Genomic DNA, 18,478 nt, shown 5'->3' with positions numbered 1-18,478 from the left:
AATTTTAATTCTCAATTTTAGTTCAGGGACTAACTAAAATTGGAATGTATCCTGAAATGCTATTTGTAACAGTGCTATTTTTAGCATTTCTTGTTGCTATTTTCAACACAAATCCTCCCTGACTAGCATTATGGGTTATGTGTTGGTGCACGCATGGGTTGACCTAGAGGTTTAGTGGTAGCAATGGGAATTAACCATGTGTAACGCGAGTACAAGCCCAACCGAGTTGTTGATTCTTCTCTAAATAAATAAATGATGATGATGATGATGATTAACGTCCACTATGACCAATCTGGTTTATTGTACCTTAAGAAGATAAGAAATTAATAAAAAATATTTAATATAGTATTTCTCTACTTGAAGAGAAATGAGGGAAACGTTCCTAGATCACCATAGTTTTGTTACCTTAATAGGTCAAAAAGGTTGGTAGTGTGACAAATATTTTGTAAAATAGAACAAATTTGACTATAAGTCGAGAAATCTGAGAGAAATTGATTTTAATCTTCAACCCTCTTAGTATTGCATAAGTGACATACTATTTCTTCCTATGGCATTTTGGGAAGAAAAATCATCTAAATAATAAAACAAAACAAAAGTAAAATGGTTAAAATTTAAAATATTCTGAGAACTTCCACTAATTTCTTTTTAAAATGCACATAGTAAATTTGTGGTCATTTTTATTTCAAAATTTCCATGGATTTTTACTCTTGATATGGCAAAAATAATGTACCCAAAATGTTGCTAACAATTCTAGCTTTCTAATATGCCATTTCTTTCTTAATTGACCATGTAAAACTTAATATATAGCTTTTTTTTTTTTTCAGAAGAAAAAACTATATATATTATATGAGACATATAAAGTTGCTGTGATACATCCTCAGATTTCAGGTTAGCGTACCTGCAATCTAAATTTTTACAAAATTCAAACTGCCTGTGATCTACATAGAGAAACATATATTTATGAAGCTAATCTACAGCTATCTGATACCAAAATTTCTATATTGGGAACTGTCTTGCAGATAGAGAATTAAAAATCTGGTAAAACAAAATCACTGATCTGATAAGTAGTATCATCTGATACTATCTCAAGATGCCAGTATCCAGGAGCGGAAGATAGACCCATTTTAGAGAGGGAATCAGCTATAGAGTTCTTATCCCTGTAGATGTGATGAATAGAGCACTACTCCATGTTGCTCCAATAAAAGTTGATTCTGTCACGCCATCCGGACAGATGCTGAGCCAGAATGACATTTTTCCTGTTAACCGAATCTATCAGAAGCTTAGAATCTCCATAGATGGCCACCTGTGGTATGCCAAGGAATATACAAAATTTTAAAAGACCTGTGAGTGCCATGGCTTCTGCCAAATTGTTGGAACCCTGTCCACCATGCCAGAAGGAAGAAAAATGTGATTTTTCAGATATCTTTATGTGGAATCCACATCCACATCGACCCCTTTGAGCAGCCCCGTCAAAAAATGTTGTATGCTGTTGTTGAACAGTAGGAGAAGATCTGGCTGAGGGATTGCAATTGTTCTTTGTTTTCTTCGGTGGGAGCGATTCCAGATATACAGAAATTGAGTCAAATGATTTAGCAAAAGAAATTTTTGAGTTGTTGAAGATATAGGAGTTCTACCATTTCCATATAAACCACATGGATAAGATACAAATTCTACGCCATAGGATATTTCGCTTACTGCATTCTAAGAACCATCCCTGGATCGAAACATTCATATCTAACTTGAATCCATAAACTCTTTCTAACTCCTTCCATATGAGATTTGATTGCTTGCATTTCAGAAATAAATGTAAATTTGAATCCTCATCTTCTCTGCATAAAGAGCAAAAGTTAGGTCCGACCCATCCCCGCTTCATTAAGTTCTCCCATGTCAGATTTCGATTGTGAAAAGCGAGCCATGAGAAGAGGATCATCTTCAAAGGGCAGCCATCTTTCCAGAAGATAAGAGGAAAAATTGGAGATCCAGCAGAATTCTGTTTTATCAGCTTCAGGTAAATACCTTTGACTGATATTTCCTCTGCCTCCTTAGGGATATTCCAGGTTAAGAAATCAAAGTCTCTTGTCCTGAAGAGTCCGCCGATCTGTAGCCTCATCTTAACGCTAATCCATTGTTGTGCAAGCTCTTGAGGAATATGTAATTCTTCTGGATCTTTCCATCGAGGTATTGGGCCGAGCCACTCTGCTATCAGCCTGTCCCAATAAAAAATACCAATTCTATGGAAGTGATGAAGAAGTGACTCCTGTATTTCAATATTCTCAGCTCCGCAAATGAATTGGTCTCTGCCTATAATGATCTTATTTCCTGATTGAAAGCGCCAAATCAGGTGCTGCAAGCAGAGTGCCTCTATCCTTCGGAAACTACGCCATATTGGGGATCCCTTAACTGTTCCAATAGAGCCTCTACGATACCAGTATAGAAAATTCTTATTTGCAAGATATTTCGATTTTATCAAATGACACCACGGCCCATCACCTTGTATAGCTCTCCAGAAGGACTTGCACAGGAGGGCTCTACCAAAGTTCCTCAAATCTGATAGCCCCCAGCCTCCCATCGACTTAGGTAGGGAGATTCCAGCCAGATTTATAAGATGAATTTTATGCTTGTCAGCATGACCCCCCCAAATGAAATTTGCTGAAAGACTGTTCATCTTGTTAATAATACTCACCGGAAGATGGAAGAGGTGCGCCCAATAAACAGAGAGTTGATTAAGAATAGATTGTACCAAAATAATTCTCTCGGCCAAAGAAAGGCAACGGTACTCCCATCCAGAGATTTTCCTGTAGAATCTGTCCACTAGCCAGCCCCAATCAGTTCTCTTATAACCAATCGCTTTGATTCGGAACCCCAAATATTTAATGACGCTGCTGAAGTGATGAGCTTTTATACCAAACAGATCTGTTAGCCATATAATGTCTTCCGTCCTGAGATCCGAATAGTATATAGCAGATTTGTCTTGGTTCACCAGTAGTCCCGTAGCCCTTTGAAATTTATCCAATATCATAGCTTATAGAAGTTAACACTCAATAGTCATTGATTTCATTTTCAAATTAATTCTATACTATTGATTTGTGGGCTTATTATTTATCCCACATGCATCATAGGAAGACATTATGCAGTGTTTATGTAGTTTTTTCTGGCCACAATGGTTCGTATATGAAGTTATAGGAAGTATGGAATGTGGAACTTCAAAAATGTCACAGATTTTAGATACCCATAAAACCTAATAAATGAAATTAAAAATAATAAGATTGAATAATAAAGATAAAAATTAATAAAAATAATAAATTAAATAAACCAAAATAATAATAAGATTGAATAATAAAGATAAAAAATAATAAAAATAATAAATTAAATTGAATTAAATAAACCAAAATAATAATAAATAAATTAAATAATAAGATTGAATAATAAAGATAAAAATTAATAAAAATAATAAATTAAATTGAATTAAATAACCCAAAATAATATCTAAAACCTAATAAATGAAATTAAAAATAATAAAATTGAATAATAAAGATAAAAATTAATAAAAATAATAAATTAAATTAAATTAAATAAACCAAAATAATAATAAATAAAGTAAATAATAAGATTGAATAATAAAGATAAAAATTAATAAAAATAATAAATTAAACTGAATTAAATAAACCAAAATAATATCTAAAACCTAATAAAAATAATAATAAGATTGAATAATAAAGATAAAAATTAATAAAAATAATAAATTAAATTGAATTAAATAAACCAAAATAATAATAAATAAATTAAATAATAAGATTGAATAATAAAGATAAAAATTAATAAAAATAATAAATTGAATTGAATTAAATAACCCAAAATAATATCTAAAACCTAATAAATGAAATTAAAAATAATAAAATTGAATAATAAAGATAAAAATTAATAAAAATAATAAATTAAATTAAATTAAATAAACCAAAATAATAATAAATAAAGTAAATAATAAGATTGAATAATAAAGATAAAAATTAATAAAAATAATAAATTAAATTGAATTAAATAAACCAAAATAATATCTAAAACCTAATAAATGAAATTAAAAATAATAAGATTGAATAATAAATAATAAATGAAATTAAAAATAATAAGATTGAATAATAAATAATAAATGAAATTAAAAATAATAAGATTGAATAATAAAGATAAAAATTAATAAAAATAATAAATTAAATTAAATTAAATTAACCAAAATAATTATAAATAATAAATAAAGTAATTAGTAGACAAACCATATTTTTGGGACCTCCAAAAAATTTGGATATCTAAGACATACATAATCAACTTCAATACACAAGTCCCTAGATTTGGATGCAATGAACAGTGAACATGAGAAATCACTTGCCACATTTGTTGCCATGTCCATTTTTCCATTACAACCATTGGATATCTAAGACATACATAATCAACTTCAATACACAAGTCCCTAGATTTGGATGCAATGAACAGTGAACATGACAAATCACTTGCCACATTTGTTGCCATGTCCATTTTTCCATTACAACCATTTTCCATGTGGACATATGGGATACATTGGTCAACCATTTTCCATATGGACATATGGGATACATCATCTGACACGTTGCTAGAACACGACTGGTACAAAAATTCTAAGGGTCGTAACTTTGTGCCCTGAACTCGAAATGAGAAAATTTTATATCACTAGAAATATTTTGACGAGTAGAAGATAATAGTGAATTCAAAATTAGGAAATTAAACTGAGGGAAACAAATTTTTAATAATCTCTAACTCCTTATTTGTTCACTCCTTCCTTTATTTCTTTATTTTTCCTACATTCATGGTCATCGAGATTATTCTTATTTCCTACATCTATGCAAAAATGTATAAATTAGAATAATAATTAGTATGCATATCATAAAATAAATTATGAATACCACAATCAAAACAATTTTTTTTTACTTAAAATCATAATTAAATAATTAATAAGAAATATGGTTTAATGATTTATCCTTTTTTATTTCAGTTAGCCCAATATGATTCCCTATAATACAAGATCTAATCCATAGTGGCTATTGGAATGCTCAAATATGACTTCAAAAGGTAGTTGATATTTGAAAGTTACATAGCTACAATGGTTTATACCATATTGGTTGGGTAAAACTATAGCAAAAGATTTACAAGTTTTCTCGATGCATTGTTTTTCATGTGTAGATAGCATATTATATGGACCTTGGTATTTGTAGTATTTTTTTGACCTTGACCATTAACCAATTCGTATACGAAAACCTATATCCAACTTACACATCAATAAAAACACAACACAAGTAGGTGCATGACACATCAGAGAAGCATAGGTGCCACATAGGTCAAACCTTGTGCAAATAAAAAATATATTCTATCTTGGGGCCTAGTTGGAAGATAACATCGAATGCCTTGATAAACATCTGGATGCACCATAGATGATGACAGCTAAGCCACTTTTACACAGCAAAGCTGCCTCTTTACCTAATTAGCTCATGGACCTATGAGTTATGGGCCCACGTATATATCGGAACCCTTCAAGTCAACAGAATTACAACAAAACCCGATCAATCAACCAACAATGGTTGATGGCCGGAACTCAACGGAAATAAACCCCAGTTCATAACCTATCAGGTCCACCAAAAATGTTAACCCGCGCACATGTTCTCGCGCGATTACCGTATGATCAATCAACCAATGGACGGTCTTGATTGCTGAAACCCAACGAGGCTTTATTCTCGTTGTATAAACCCTCATTGCGTCTGTTTTTGGAATTAACGATCGCGCTTGTTTGCGCGTGATATGTGTCTGATCGCCATTAAATGGACGGTCCGATCACCTCTGGACTTTAAACTCTTTTGAATGAGTTTTTTGGGTCCACTTTTAGAATTAAACTTCAACGCTTGTTACCACGCGATTACTGTTAGATCTGTTGATCTGTTGGGTATGTACGATCGGATGGCTATGATGGTTCCTCCATGTTCTCATGATTTTTGTCAGAGTTCTCTCGTTCCACAATATTATCCGTCGATCTAGATGATTCAATGGTTCCAATTGAACGGATTCCTCGTTCTCTTTTCGTGGAATTACGTTATAACATAGATTTACCCTGCCATACTCTATTTAAGGCGAAGTTCATATGAACTTTGTCTTACACTCGCACATGCATATTATCAACTTACGATAAAGAACTAAACGTAAACCATACACAGCAGGGAAAATTTTAAGAACCCCCCCTAAATTTATATGTATAATAAATGGGCGAATCTCCATGGTATATAGGAAAAATGGAAGGCGATTTTATGAATAATATAATATGTATATATAATTTTTTGGCGAATCTCTCACCAAGCATGGCGAATATTTTACTCAATTATAAAATCTTGTAAGATCTTGGTATTACCATGGGTTACCATAAACCTGGAGCTTAAAAATTACTATTAGTAATTTATAAAAATTAATAAAATTAATAGTTGATTTTTATTTTATTTTTTATTTTAACCAAGCTAAAATGTTTAACATACATTAAATTATGACATCCATTTTTACTCTTGATCCACAAGCCCCGAGAGGGATCAAATATTTTTTCACTCTATGCTAGTTTGCATATCACGATATTTGATACCTCTCAGGGGTTAGTAGATCCAGAGTAAAGATAGATCTATGATGGTTTAATTCCCCCATTTAAATAGGCTACATTCCAGGTGAATACCATGGGTCAATACATGTGCCATTTTGGTGAATACCATGGGTCAATACCATGTGCCATTTTTATTTTTATTAATACTAATATTAGGGTTAATAATGTTTTTTTGCATGGTATTAATAACAATCTAGTCCATGGTATTTGTCCCATAGTATTTTGTCCATAGGTTTCACCTAAATATAACGCATTTTTTGAGTGTTTGTAGATATAAGGTGACTTATGGAGTAAATATAAAAAATTGTTTTATTTGTTTACCATACCTCTCGTTTATTTATATTTTTATTAATTTACCATACCTCTTTTACAAATATGGTATTTGGCCCATAGGATTCACTTAAATAAAACCTCTTTCTTGAGCCTTCATAAATAAAACGAGGGTTGTGGACTAAATATAAAAAGAGGTTTTATTTATTTACCATCGGTCTAGTTTATTTATATTTTTATTTATTTACCATACCTTTTGAGTAAGTATAAAAAGACATTTTATTTATTTACCATACCTCCACTTTACTTATATTTTTATTTGTTTACACCCTTGCATGTATATAGGGTGACTTATGGAGTAAATATAAAAAATGTTTTATTTATTTACCATACCTCTCATTTATTTATAATTTTATTAATTTACCATACCTCTTTTATAAATATGGTATTTGGCCCATAGGATTCACTTAAATAAAACTATTCTTGAAAATGGGCAAATGGATTCACTTAAATAAAACCTATTCTTGAAAATGGGCGAATGGAAGGTTGTAACTCCTACTTTCAAGGGCTAAATTTACCTTTTTTACCCTCTCCCTTAAAATAAGGTGGGCTATTTGAGGTGATTTGTAAAAATGTACTATGATACAAAATATTCGCCCACTAAAAATTTAAAACCCCTTAATTTCACCAAAGGGCGAACATTCGCCCCTAAAATTTTCTATGATACACAGACACATAAAATACAATTAACACGCAGATGTATAATAACACGTATAATTCAATTATATACAGGACTTGATTACAGGCTAAGGCCTCATGGCCCGAATCACAAATCATCCCTGCGACTACATTGTACCCTATCTTTCCTCTTCCACACAACACAGACTCTCTTTATATAGGAAATTACAAAGGCGTGGATCATCTAGGATCCACGATTTCCTCCCAAAATCGCTCAATCAAATCCCCTAAATCTCTCTATACGCATACATGGCAAATAATTACATTCATTCGATCCTTAGCAATTCCATCAATTTAGCTCCGTTTTAACATAATTTTCCCTGGTTTGCAATGATTGTCCACGTTTCCCCTTTCACAAGGTGGTTAGATGCTCCTGCATCAATAGAGGTTCAGAAATCTGGATAGTTTAATTAAACATTCATAAGGCTTGGCTCATATTTGGATCTAAATTCTTATGTGAAAGGAAATTTAGAGAACAAAGTATCTAGAAGGTGCAAAGAACACTTCTATAATAACTTTTGAATCTAGATACAATTGAAAAATCATGATATTCGGCATTCAAGATCAAGAACGTTAGAGAGGCTTGCACTAAGTCGCCTTCCATATTTTGATATAAACCATGCAAAGGCAAGCCATCTGACGACTAGGAAACCAAAGGGTTTCAATTAAGGATATTATAAGTTCCATCCAAATTTGGATATGTTCCATCCATCATTCACCCAATTCAAACCAATTCAATTGAAATGCATCTAGATCTAGATGTATAAGACCTAAATCTGGGTATTCAGATAACTTTAATATGCACTATTAACTCTTGATCTAAAGACAAATTTCTCACATCTATGATCACTGGAAAATGATAGAAAGGTTTGAATTTTGGATCTGGATAATTTATATAAGCTTTTTGATCCAGGTGGATATTGGTGGCCACCTGCCAAGTCCACCTGGACCCCCACCATTGTCTTTCTCAGCATTTTCAGTTTCCTTAATTGTAGCACAGTTTACTATTTTTAGCATTTTTTCGGGTCCTGAACTTCCGGAGCCGTTTTGAAGCCCTAAACGACGTTTTTTTGGGAATCTGGGGCAACATGGGTCCATGGACCGATGTTGCCTCCCAAACGGAGATCATATGCCAAAGTTACGACCCCGGGAAGTTGATGTACCAATTTACCCCAAACGGGGCCCACAGTTTGGCGTTTCATCTCCTAGGGTTAGGTTTTGGAATGTTAAGGGTTTTCCATTGTTTCTCAGCAATAAATAGGCCTTCGAGCCTCATTGTAACACAGTTCAGAGGCATGTAGCCATCACACCTCTTCTCAGAGATAAGCTACCATCGCCCTAGCTGGTTTATTTCCATTTCTGGTTGTAAGCATATTTCAGTATTTTCCATTAATGAAATGAAGTATTATTTCCGCTGCATCTTTGTGTATATGGTTATCTCTGTAATTTGTTGCGTTCCTGTTTAAATCCGGATCAGTGGTATCAGAGCGGTCTGCTTTTTCTCTGTTTTTCTTTGCATGTCCCCAAAAAGGTCGGGATATAAGGAGTTAGGGCTTCAACTGGTTGAACCTTTGCAAGGCCAGCCTCGCAAATCCCGACGGCCTCCCATGGCGGACGAGAAGAAAGACGAGTGGGCAATAGATCCCATCAAAATCTTGCTCGAAGAAGCCCTCGAGCGACAACGGAACGCGGTGATGGACAACTTTGCCCAGATCCTTCAGCGGCTACCCAGAAGCAACGCATCGGCTTCCAGCAGCTACTCTGGAAACGCCACACCCTTTAAGGTACAAGTTAATTTTGAAATCCCCATATTCGAGGGTCAGATAGACGCAGATGCCGTAGATAAATGGTTAAATCTGCTAGAGGGTTATTTTTCTGTTCATGAATTTTCGAGTCGGGAAAAGATTGTTTTTGCTCTTCTCAAAGCAACCCCCCACGTCAAGGACTGGTGGGAAACCTACTGCGAGCAGAAGGATGAAAGTACTGGCTCACTATTTTCAGCCGCACCCACCTGGGATTCGTTCTGGGATGCCATCAAGGAGCAGTACTACCCTGTTGGAAGCTATGAGGATGAATACATAAAGTGGACCACGCTGCGTCAGGGAAGGGACCAAGACGTGCCGGAGTTCACCAATCTTTTCCATACCCTTCGCACAAAGTTGGGTATCAAGGATTCGGAGCAACATTTGATACTCAAATACCGTGGATGCCTGCACAAGTACATCCAGGAAGAAATACAATTCCTAAACATCCCCTCGCTCGGCGCAGCATACCGATATGTCGTCAAGGTCGAGCAGAAGTTTAAACAAAAGAAGCGAGACTTTGGTTCTGCGAATCCAAAGCAGGGGAAAGGTGCCCCTAAACCACAGAACAAAGGACAAAGCCAAGGCGGGACAGCCCAAGACAACCAGCCAAAGCTGCAAGCAAAGAACAGCGCCGCGAAGCCGAGAAAGGACACTGGAAAATGGTGCGAGTTTCATAAGAGCTCCACTCACAACACGAGTGAGTGTCGGGCCAAGCAGTCACTGGTGACTGAGCTAAAGGTTTCAGAATCAGATGCATGTTCCGATTCTGAGTCAGAACCCGATAAGGGGTATGAAAAAGGGAAGCAGATCATTGATGCGGATCCCAGCGCCACTGTTGCTACCGCAAAGATCCAGAAAAATGAACCCGAAGATCCAGAGGAGGAGGAGCGTCTCTTCCACTCCCAGATGTGGGTAAAGGGCTCCCCGATACAGTTCATTGTTGATAGCGGGAGTCAAAAGAACCTCATTTCGGCAGAGGTCGTGAAGCGGTTGGGCTTACCGACCACAGCACATCCACAACCATACACCATTGGGTGGCTTCACCAAGGACGAGATCTTTGCGTGAGCCAGCAGTGTCGTCTTCCATACAACATCAAGCCCTTCACGGATGAGGTATTGTGTGACATTGCTCCCCTTGAAGTTTGTGATGTATTACTAGGACAACCATACTTGTGGAAGCGACATGCTGTGTATGAATCAAGGCCTCGTGCTGTTATTGTTACATTGGGAAATAAGTTGTTCAGGATACCAGAGGTAGCACCACCTGCCGCCATCTCTTTGATTACTGCAAAACAATGCAGTAAGATCATTTCCAAAACCAGGAAATTTGTTTTCTTGATGATACGCCCTCAAGGAAAGAAGAAGATAGTGGCCGCGGCCTCCAAACGGGGTCCCTCTGCACGACAACTACAGATGGACAAGGTTGTGGAGGAGTACGAGGACATCTTCACCTCCCCGGCAGGGGTTCCTCTGCACTGTCAAGTCAAGCACTCCATCGATCTGACCCCAGGTGCGCCGCTACCCAATGGACCAATTTATCGGCGCTCCGTTCTGGAGAACAATGAAATCAAGAGGCAGATTCAGGAGCTCCTGCAGAAAGGTCACATCCATCCGAGTTCATCACCCTGTGGGAGCCCGATCATGTTGGTACAGAAGAAGGATGGGACGTGGAGACTCTGTGTTGACTATCGGGCGCTGAACAAGATCACTGTCCGTAATAGGTACCCGATCCCGCGGATTGATGACCTCCTAGACCAACTAAAGGGGGCGAAATATTTCAGCAAGATCGATCTGAAGTCAGGATATCACCAGGAAACAATCGAACCCTCCGATGTGTGGAAGACTGCCTTCAAATCCAAGGAGGGCCTCTTCGAATGGTTGGTCATGCCTTTCGGATTGACGAATGCTCCTGCAACCTTTATGAGGCTAATGGATGACATCTTGCGGCCATTCACCAACTCCTTTGTAGTAGTATACTTGGATGACATTCTGATCTTCAGCCAGAGTTGGGAAGAGCACCTCCACCACATCCGACAGGTTCTCCAAACACTGCGGCAACACAAGCTATGTGCCAATTTGGAGAAATGCACTTTTGGCATGACCCAGGTTCAGTATCTGGGATACATCATTGATGAACAGGGGGTGCATGCCGATCCAGCCAAGATCCAAGTCATTCGGGATTGGCCCTCTCCAACCACTCTAACAGAGCTCCGCAGCTTTCTAGGTCTTGCCAACTTCTACCGCAGGTTTGTGTTGGGGTTTTCTCATATTTCTTGGCCCTTGAGTCAAGTCACCAAGGGCGGGGCGAAAGCAAAATTCTTTTGGTCTGAATCTCAACAGAAGGCATTCAGGGAGTTGAAGGATCGCCTCTGCACGGTACCAGTGCTCGCGTTACCAGATTTACAACAACCATTTGAGGTTGAGACAGATGCCTCTGACTATGCTATTGGGGCAGTGCTTACTCAACATGGACATCCAGTGGCATATCACAGTGAAACACTTTCAGACACAGTCCGGAAGTACCCCACTTATGATAAAGAGATGTATTCCATTGTACAGGCCTGCCGACAATGGAAGCATTACATTTTGGGGAAGGAAACGGTCATCTACACAGACCACCGACCTCTGCAGTTCATACAGACCCAAGGGAAATTGCAGAATGATCGCCATCAGAAGTGGTCTACATACCTGCAACAGTTTCACTTGAATATCAAGTATAAAAAGGGCAGCACCAATAATGTTGCAGATTGCCTCAGTCGGCCACCGATCATGGCGCTAACCACTGTGCTCAACTCTTGTGGGCACGAGACTTCTGATTGGCCACTTCTCTACAAAAGCGACCCAGAATTCGGTCACACATACCAGACACTCTTGGAGGGTCGGCATGTTGCAGATTTTCACCTCCAGGACACCCTATTATGCCACCTCGGTCACCTTTGTGTTCCTTCAAGCGAGTGTGCCAAGATGATTTGGGAAGCACACTACAGTCGGGCTGCTGGGCATTTCGGGGTCGAGAAAACAGTGGCAGTACTGCAAAATTATTTCTATTGGCCGAATCTTCGACAGGATGTTGGGAAGTACATCCGATCATGTACTGCCTGTGCCATTGCCAAACCGACCATTAAGAAGCACGGCCTCTATACCCCGTTGCCTACCCCTAGTCGACCTTGGGAATCCATCTCCATGGATTACATGTCAGGTCTTCCTTCCACTAAGCATGGAAATGACTGTGTTTTTGTGGTCGTCGACAGGTTCTCGAAGATGGCCATTATGATGGCCTGCAAGAAGAATATCACAGCAGAAGCCACTGCTAAACTCTTCTTTGAACGAGTGTGGGTGCACTTTGGGATCCCACAGTCTATCATCTCAGATCGGGACAGTCGGTTTCTCAGCACATTTTGGTCTAGTCTCTAGTCAATGCTGGACACCAAACTCACGAAGTCCACAGCCTTCCATCCTCAAACTGATGGCCAGACAGAGGTTGTCAACAGGATGATTGTGCACATTCTGCGCATGTATAACTCAAAGCATCCACGCACATGGGACGAGAGCCTCCCCTATGTTCAGCACAGCTACAACCGAGCTCTTCACAGCTCCACTGGCCATAGCCCTTTTCAGGTGGGTTTGGGATTCCAGCCACTATGCCCCATTGATGTGGCCATGCCCCTTGCAGCTACTCACATGAATTCAACTCATGTCCAGTCCGAAACAGATAAGGCCACCAGCTTCATTGAGCGCATCCAACATATTCGCCAGTAGGTCCATGACATTCTTGAGAAATCAAATGCCAAGTACAAGCAGCGACATGATCAACACCGGGTGCCACACAAGTTTCAGGTGGGCGACAAAGTCTGGTTGCATTTGCAAAAGGAACGCCTTACTGGAGCCTATCGGAAATTGAGACCACTCCGATATGGTCCTTACACCATTACTAAGGCTATGGGAGACAATGCATTTGAGCTCAGCATTCCTCCATTCCTTGGCCTGCACCCAGTGTTCAATGTGGACCGCCTTCGGCCATACTTTCCACCATTGCTAGACACATCCGACATTGCAGAACAGCTCAAACCCACAGAATTAAATCCAGATTGCATGGAACAAGCTGCAACTGATCGGATCATGGACACACAGATCAAGAACACTCGCCAACAGAATATCCAACTGTATCGAGTTGTCAAAGCAGGCCAACTCCTTCAGCAGGGCAAGTGGCTCACCAGGGAACAAGTTCAGCAGAAGTTTCCTCATCTCATGGAGGAGCTCAATGCAATGGGGACCATTGCTTCCTAAGGGGGGAGGAATGATCCAGGTGGATATTGGTGGCCACCTGGACCCCCACCATTGTCTTTCTCAGCATTTTCAGTTTCCTTAATTGTAGCACAGTTTACTATTTTTAGCAGTTTTTCGGGTCCTGAACTTCCGGAGCCGTTTTGAGGCCCTAAACGACGTTTTTTTGGGAATATGGGGCAACATGGGTCCATGGACCGATGTTGCCTCCCAAAGTGGTAGTACTCGGATAGATCTTTCTAACGAGCTATTGTACGCGTCAAACGGAGATCATATGCCAAAGTTACGACCCCGAGAAGTTGATGTACCAATTTACCCCCAAACGAGGCCCACAGTTTGGCGTTTCATCTCCTAGGGTTAGGTTTTGGAATTTTAAGGGTTTTCCATTGTTTCTCAACAATAAATAGGCCTTCGAGCCTCATTGTAACACAGTTCAGAGGCATGTAGCAATCACATCTCTTCTCAGAGATAAGCTACCATCGCCCTAGCTGGTTTATTTCCATTTCTGGTTGTAAGCATATTTCAGTAGTTTCCATTAATGAAATGAAGTATTATTTCCGCTGCATCTTTGTGTATATGGTTATCTCTGTAATTTGTTGCGTTCCTGTTTAAATCCGGATCACTTTTCCTTATATATTTTTCGGCATTCTACAAAGAAAAAATAGGAAATCAAATTTGATTAAAGGATTGGAAGAATTATTTATAAGCAAAAATCATTGAAAACAAACTAACTGAGAACATCCAAAAATATTAAAAACTCTTCAAATAGGATCATAACGAAAAATAATGATAAAAATGAACAATGTTTATAAATAGTATAAACTCAAAAGCAAATGATAATAAATCAATAAATCAATAAAACAAGGTCTCAATTGTTTTATGAATAACCATATAATAATGGGGGGTTGTTGTACACACTACAATAGTATCTTAATGCATTTGTTTAATACCATACCACATATAAGCTTTGAAGTGAACATCTTGAGTCAGTTCATGGTGGAGCCAAGGCAGGAGCATTAGGTGGCAGTAAAACATGTGCTCATTTGAGGGGCATAATGGAGTATAGTCTAAGATATCTTGGAGATGATAAAGTGAATTTGTAGGAGTATACAAATTTTGATTGGGTAGGAAATGTAGCAGAGAAGAAGAGAACCTCAAGGTGCTACTTTAGATTGGGATTATTTGTGATATCTTGGTTATAAATAAGTAGACTTCCATGGCACTTAGCTCGGTAGAGAAAAAAGTAGACTTTCATGCCACTTAACTTAGTAGAGAAAGAAGTAGACTTCCATGGCACTTAGCTCAGTAGAGGCAGAGTATATGGTGACTAGTACAATGTTTTGTTGGGTCATTTGGCTTCACAAGTTGATTGCAATATTAATTAATCAAGAGTTGATTCCCACAATGATTTAAATGATAATCAAAGTTGCAACAAACACTCTAAGAATCCATTGTTTCATGACAAGTCCAAGCACATAAAGATCACCTATCACTTCATTAAAAACATGATTCAAAAGGGAACAATGAAGCTCTAGTATATTCCCACCGATTAGCAGGTAGCTAATATTTTGACCAAGCCCTTAGCAAAAGGGAATTTTGAAGCATTCAGAGACAAAATTAGATTAATGAAGAAATATTTCCTTTCTAAAATGGAGTGTTGATACATATATCTGTAGTAAGGGCTTCTTGCACAAGTTATTTGTGAACATAAGAGAAGTAGTTTGAGACAAATTCTAGTGACCACTTAGTAAAAGTTGGAAGTAATACCATCTTGTAATTTCACTTAAATAAATAAAAGAGAAAGTCAAAGTTTCTATATTATTCTATTCTTGGAAATCTAAATGAAATATTCTAGAGATTTTAGAATATTAATGAATTAGATTTGTTCTAATCTTAACCATACACCTTATTGTTGAGATAAGGTAGTTTCTAGGATTGATATTAATAAGGGTGAAAATATCATATGCACACCGCCCTTCCTTTCCGCATGGTTCAAAATATATGTTGTGTGCAAAACCTAACTAAATAAATCTTAGCTTTGCTATGAGCATGAAGACAACACACTTAATCTCTTATAAACAAACAATATGTAAATCATTGAGATTTAGAATGGACTCCTAATAGTTCCTTTATGGTTGGGTTAGAGATATCCCTAACATTCAACAAGAATAATGCCATTCAAAAGGGGAAAGGAAAATGCCTAACATGCCACCTTCTCTACTATCAATATCCATACATCTTGTTAGTTTAGAATCTTAAAGGAATTAGAGATGTCGGTTAAAAAGAGGAGAGAAAATTTGGTTTATATCTCTAAGTGTCCATGTAGGAGCCTCATCCTCTTATAATTTCTCTACAATGTTAGAGGATCACAAATGAAGTGTGATTGTGTTGATGAACACCATTACAAGCTTATGTGTTAGGTTCCTACCTTTCCTAAACCCCTAAGTAGATAAATAGGTAGTTATGTATGCAGGCCATCTCTAGAAAATAATGCCCATGTAGTAGTGTGAAAATAATAAATGTAAGAATGATAACTAGAGGGTCCCACCTATTAGAAAGTTCCTTATTTAGAATGTTCCTAGTAGGTAGATAGTACTCTATAAAGAAATAAAATCAATGTAATGACATGTCTTGTGAATTTATTTATAGTTGGAGCTTTTCTCCCTCAAAATTGGCAAGTTGGCATTGCTTCCATCAATAAGGTATAACATTTTACGGTATTATGGTTCTTTATCTCGCTATTATGGTTGCAATCTATCATTTCTATAATGAATCTAGGTAAAAATGTATTAATTATGCGCTACATCTTTCAAATGAATAATAATGATTACCACAAGTGGTATAATATCACTTTCATGATAAAATATTGTATAACATATTTTTCCATGCTACAGACGTGTTATAATGTCTATAAATAACACAATGGTTTGTCATTTAGTATGTAAATCTATGGTAGGGGAAGCACACATGTAACAAATACAATTTCACCTGGTTGGACACCCTTGTTACCCTTGTCGGTATGTCGTTGAGTAGTATTGCATTAGATAGTGTTGAAAATGTAAATATGGTCGGTCTTCATAATTGATATTGTAATTTATCATTATGTATTTACTGAAATATTGAAAATTAAAGAAAGAAGGGAAAAAAATTAAGCATGGGTTCCATGCTATTTTCCATTAGGTCAAAGCCTCCATTGAAGGCTTCTAGGGTTTTCTTGAGTCATCAGAGTCATTATCGAATGTATTTGACGCTTCTTGGGCTTTTGTATCTAGTAAAGAAAAATTAGTTTGATTCAAATAAGTCATTTTACACCTCCTCACCAAGTCGACCCTGTTTGGGGAAATTTGACCCAATGAACTGTATATATAGAAGGAGAATTCAACCTCCTTGGCATTCATTCACAACAAGTTTGATCTGTAGTGAAAAAGGACAAGAAAGAAGTGTGAAATCTAGAGGAAGGAAGACAAAGTCAAGCAAAAGTAAAAAGACAAATTTTGGAGCATCTCTCTCACACATGTGAGTTATTCTAAGGTGTATGGGTAATTTTCTGGGGTCAAAATTTCTGATCTTACCGCAGGTCCAAAGTTTTGTTGCAGGAGGGCTGAAATTTCAATTGGAGATATTTTGAGGGTGTTGACCCTTGTTGACTTTGGCAGTATTTGTCTACTTGGAAGGAGGTTTGAATTGGTGATTGGAGGAGGTCTTTGTCTTGGTCAAAAGGTCTTGGATTATATCACTCTAACTTGATTTTATTAGATAAGAAAAGTTTCACTAGGTTTTCCCCTAGGAGAGGGGTTTTTCCCTAACTGAGTTCTTGCATCTTGTGTCTCTTGTTCTTGTAATATTCATGTATTTTTTATTTGGTAATTGCTTGATGAAAGATAAAATAATAAATAAGTAAATAAGCCAACACATATCACAATTAATTATCAATAAAAGAGGAATCAAAACCCTAATAACTACATGCATTGATTACTCAACATGTAATCATATCTAAGGTGAAGAAAGGACTATTTGAATATCACTTTGTTGGCTATATTTTAGGAAGGAATACTTGAAGGAAAGCACTCTTGAAAGGAAGATCTATCTAAGCATCCCTCATTCATGGAAATATATTTTAAGATGGGACTCAAGACCCTTAAAAGTCTCTTGGAGGTTGCAAGAAGATTTGGTATCAAGATCAACTACAATATATCAAAATCAGTAAAATATGGAGGGCTCCTTTCCGCACTTACAGGTACATTTGATGATGAAAATGTTTGGATCATTAATAGTGGAGCCTCAATACACATGACAGGAGAAAGTGGAAAACTTCAAACCATATCAAAAGGATCATCATCTCATTCAGTACAGCATATAGACAGGAAGATCTATGGAGTTAGAGGTCTTAAATCTACTTCATTGGAACTAGAAGATGGTATAAAAATCCATCTCAACAACATTCTTTATGACCCATGTTTGAAAAAGAAATTACTTTTTATTTCTTATATAGAATATAAAGGAGATAGAATTGCTTTTGTAGATGAAAAAGTTCTTGTTTGGGGAAGGGACTCTAGTATTCATGAGGGGAGCTTGTATAGACTTTTAACACCTCCTCCTCAAGCTCTTGTTCACATAGATATTATTCCGTCTGGTATTTAACATAGAAGGTATGGACACCTTCATTATAAAATATTTCCCTCCCTAAGTCAAATGGTGAAAGGTATCCCCAACTTGAAGGAGG

The sequence above is a fragment of the Pinus tabuliformis genome, chromosome 1_2 (genome assembly GCF_031772625.1).
Source record: "Pinus tabuliformis cultivar Carrire ecotype Pingquan chromosome 1_2, CPIR1, whole genome shotgun sequence".
Classification (NCBI taxonomy): Eukaryota; Viridiplantae; Streptophyta; class Pinopsida; order Pinales; family Pinaceae; genus Pinus; species Pinus tabuliformis.
This window is presented reverse-complemented; position numbering follows the sequence as displayed.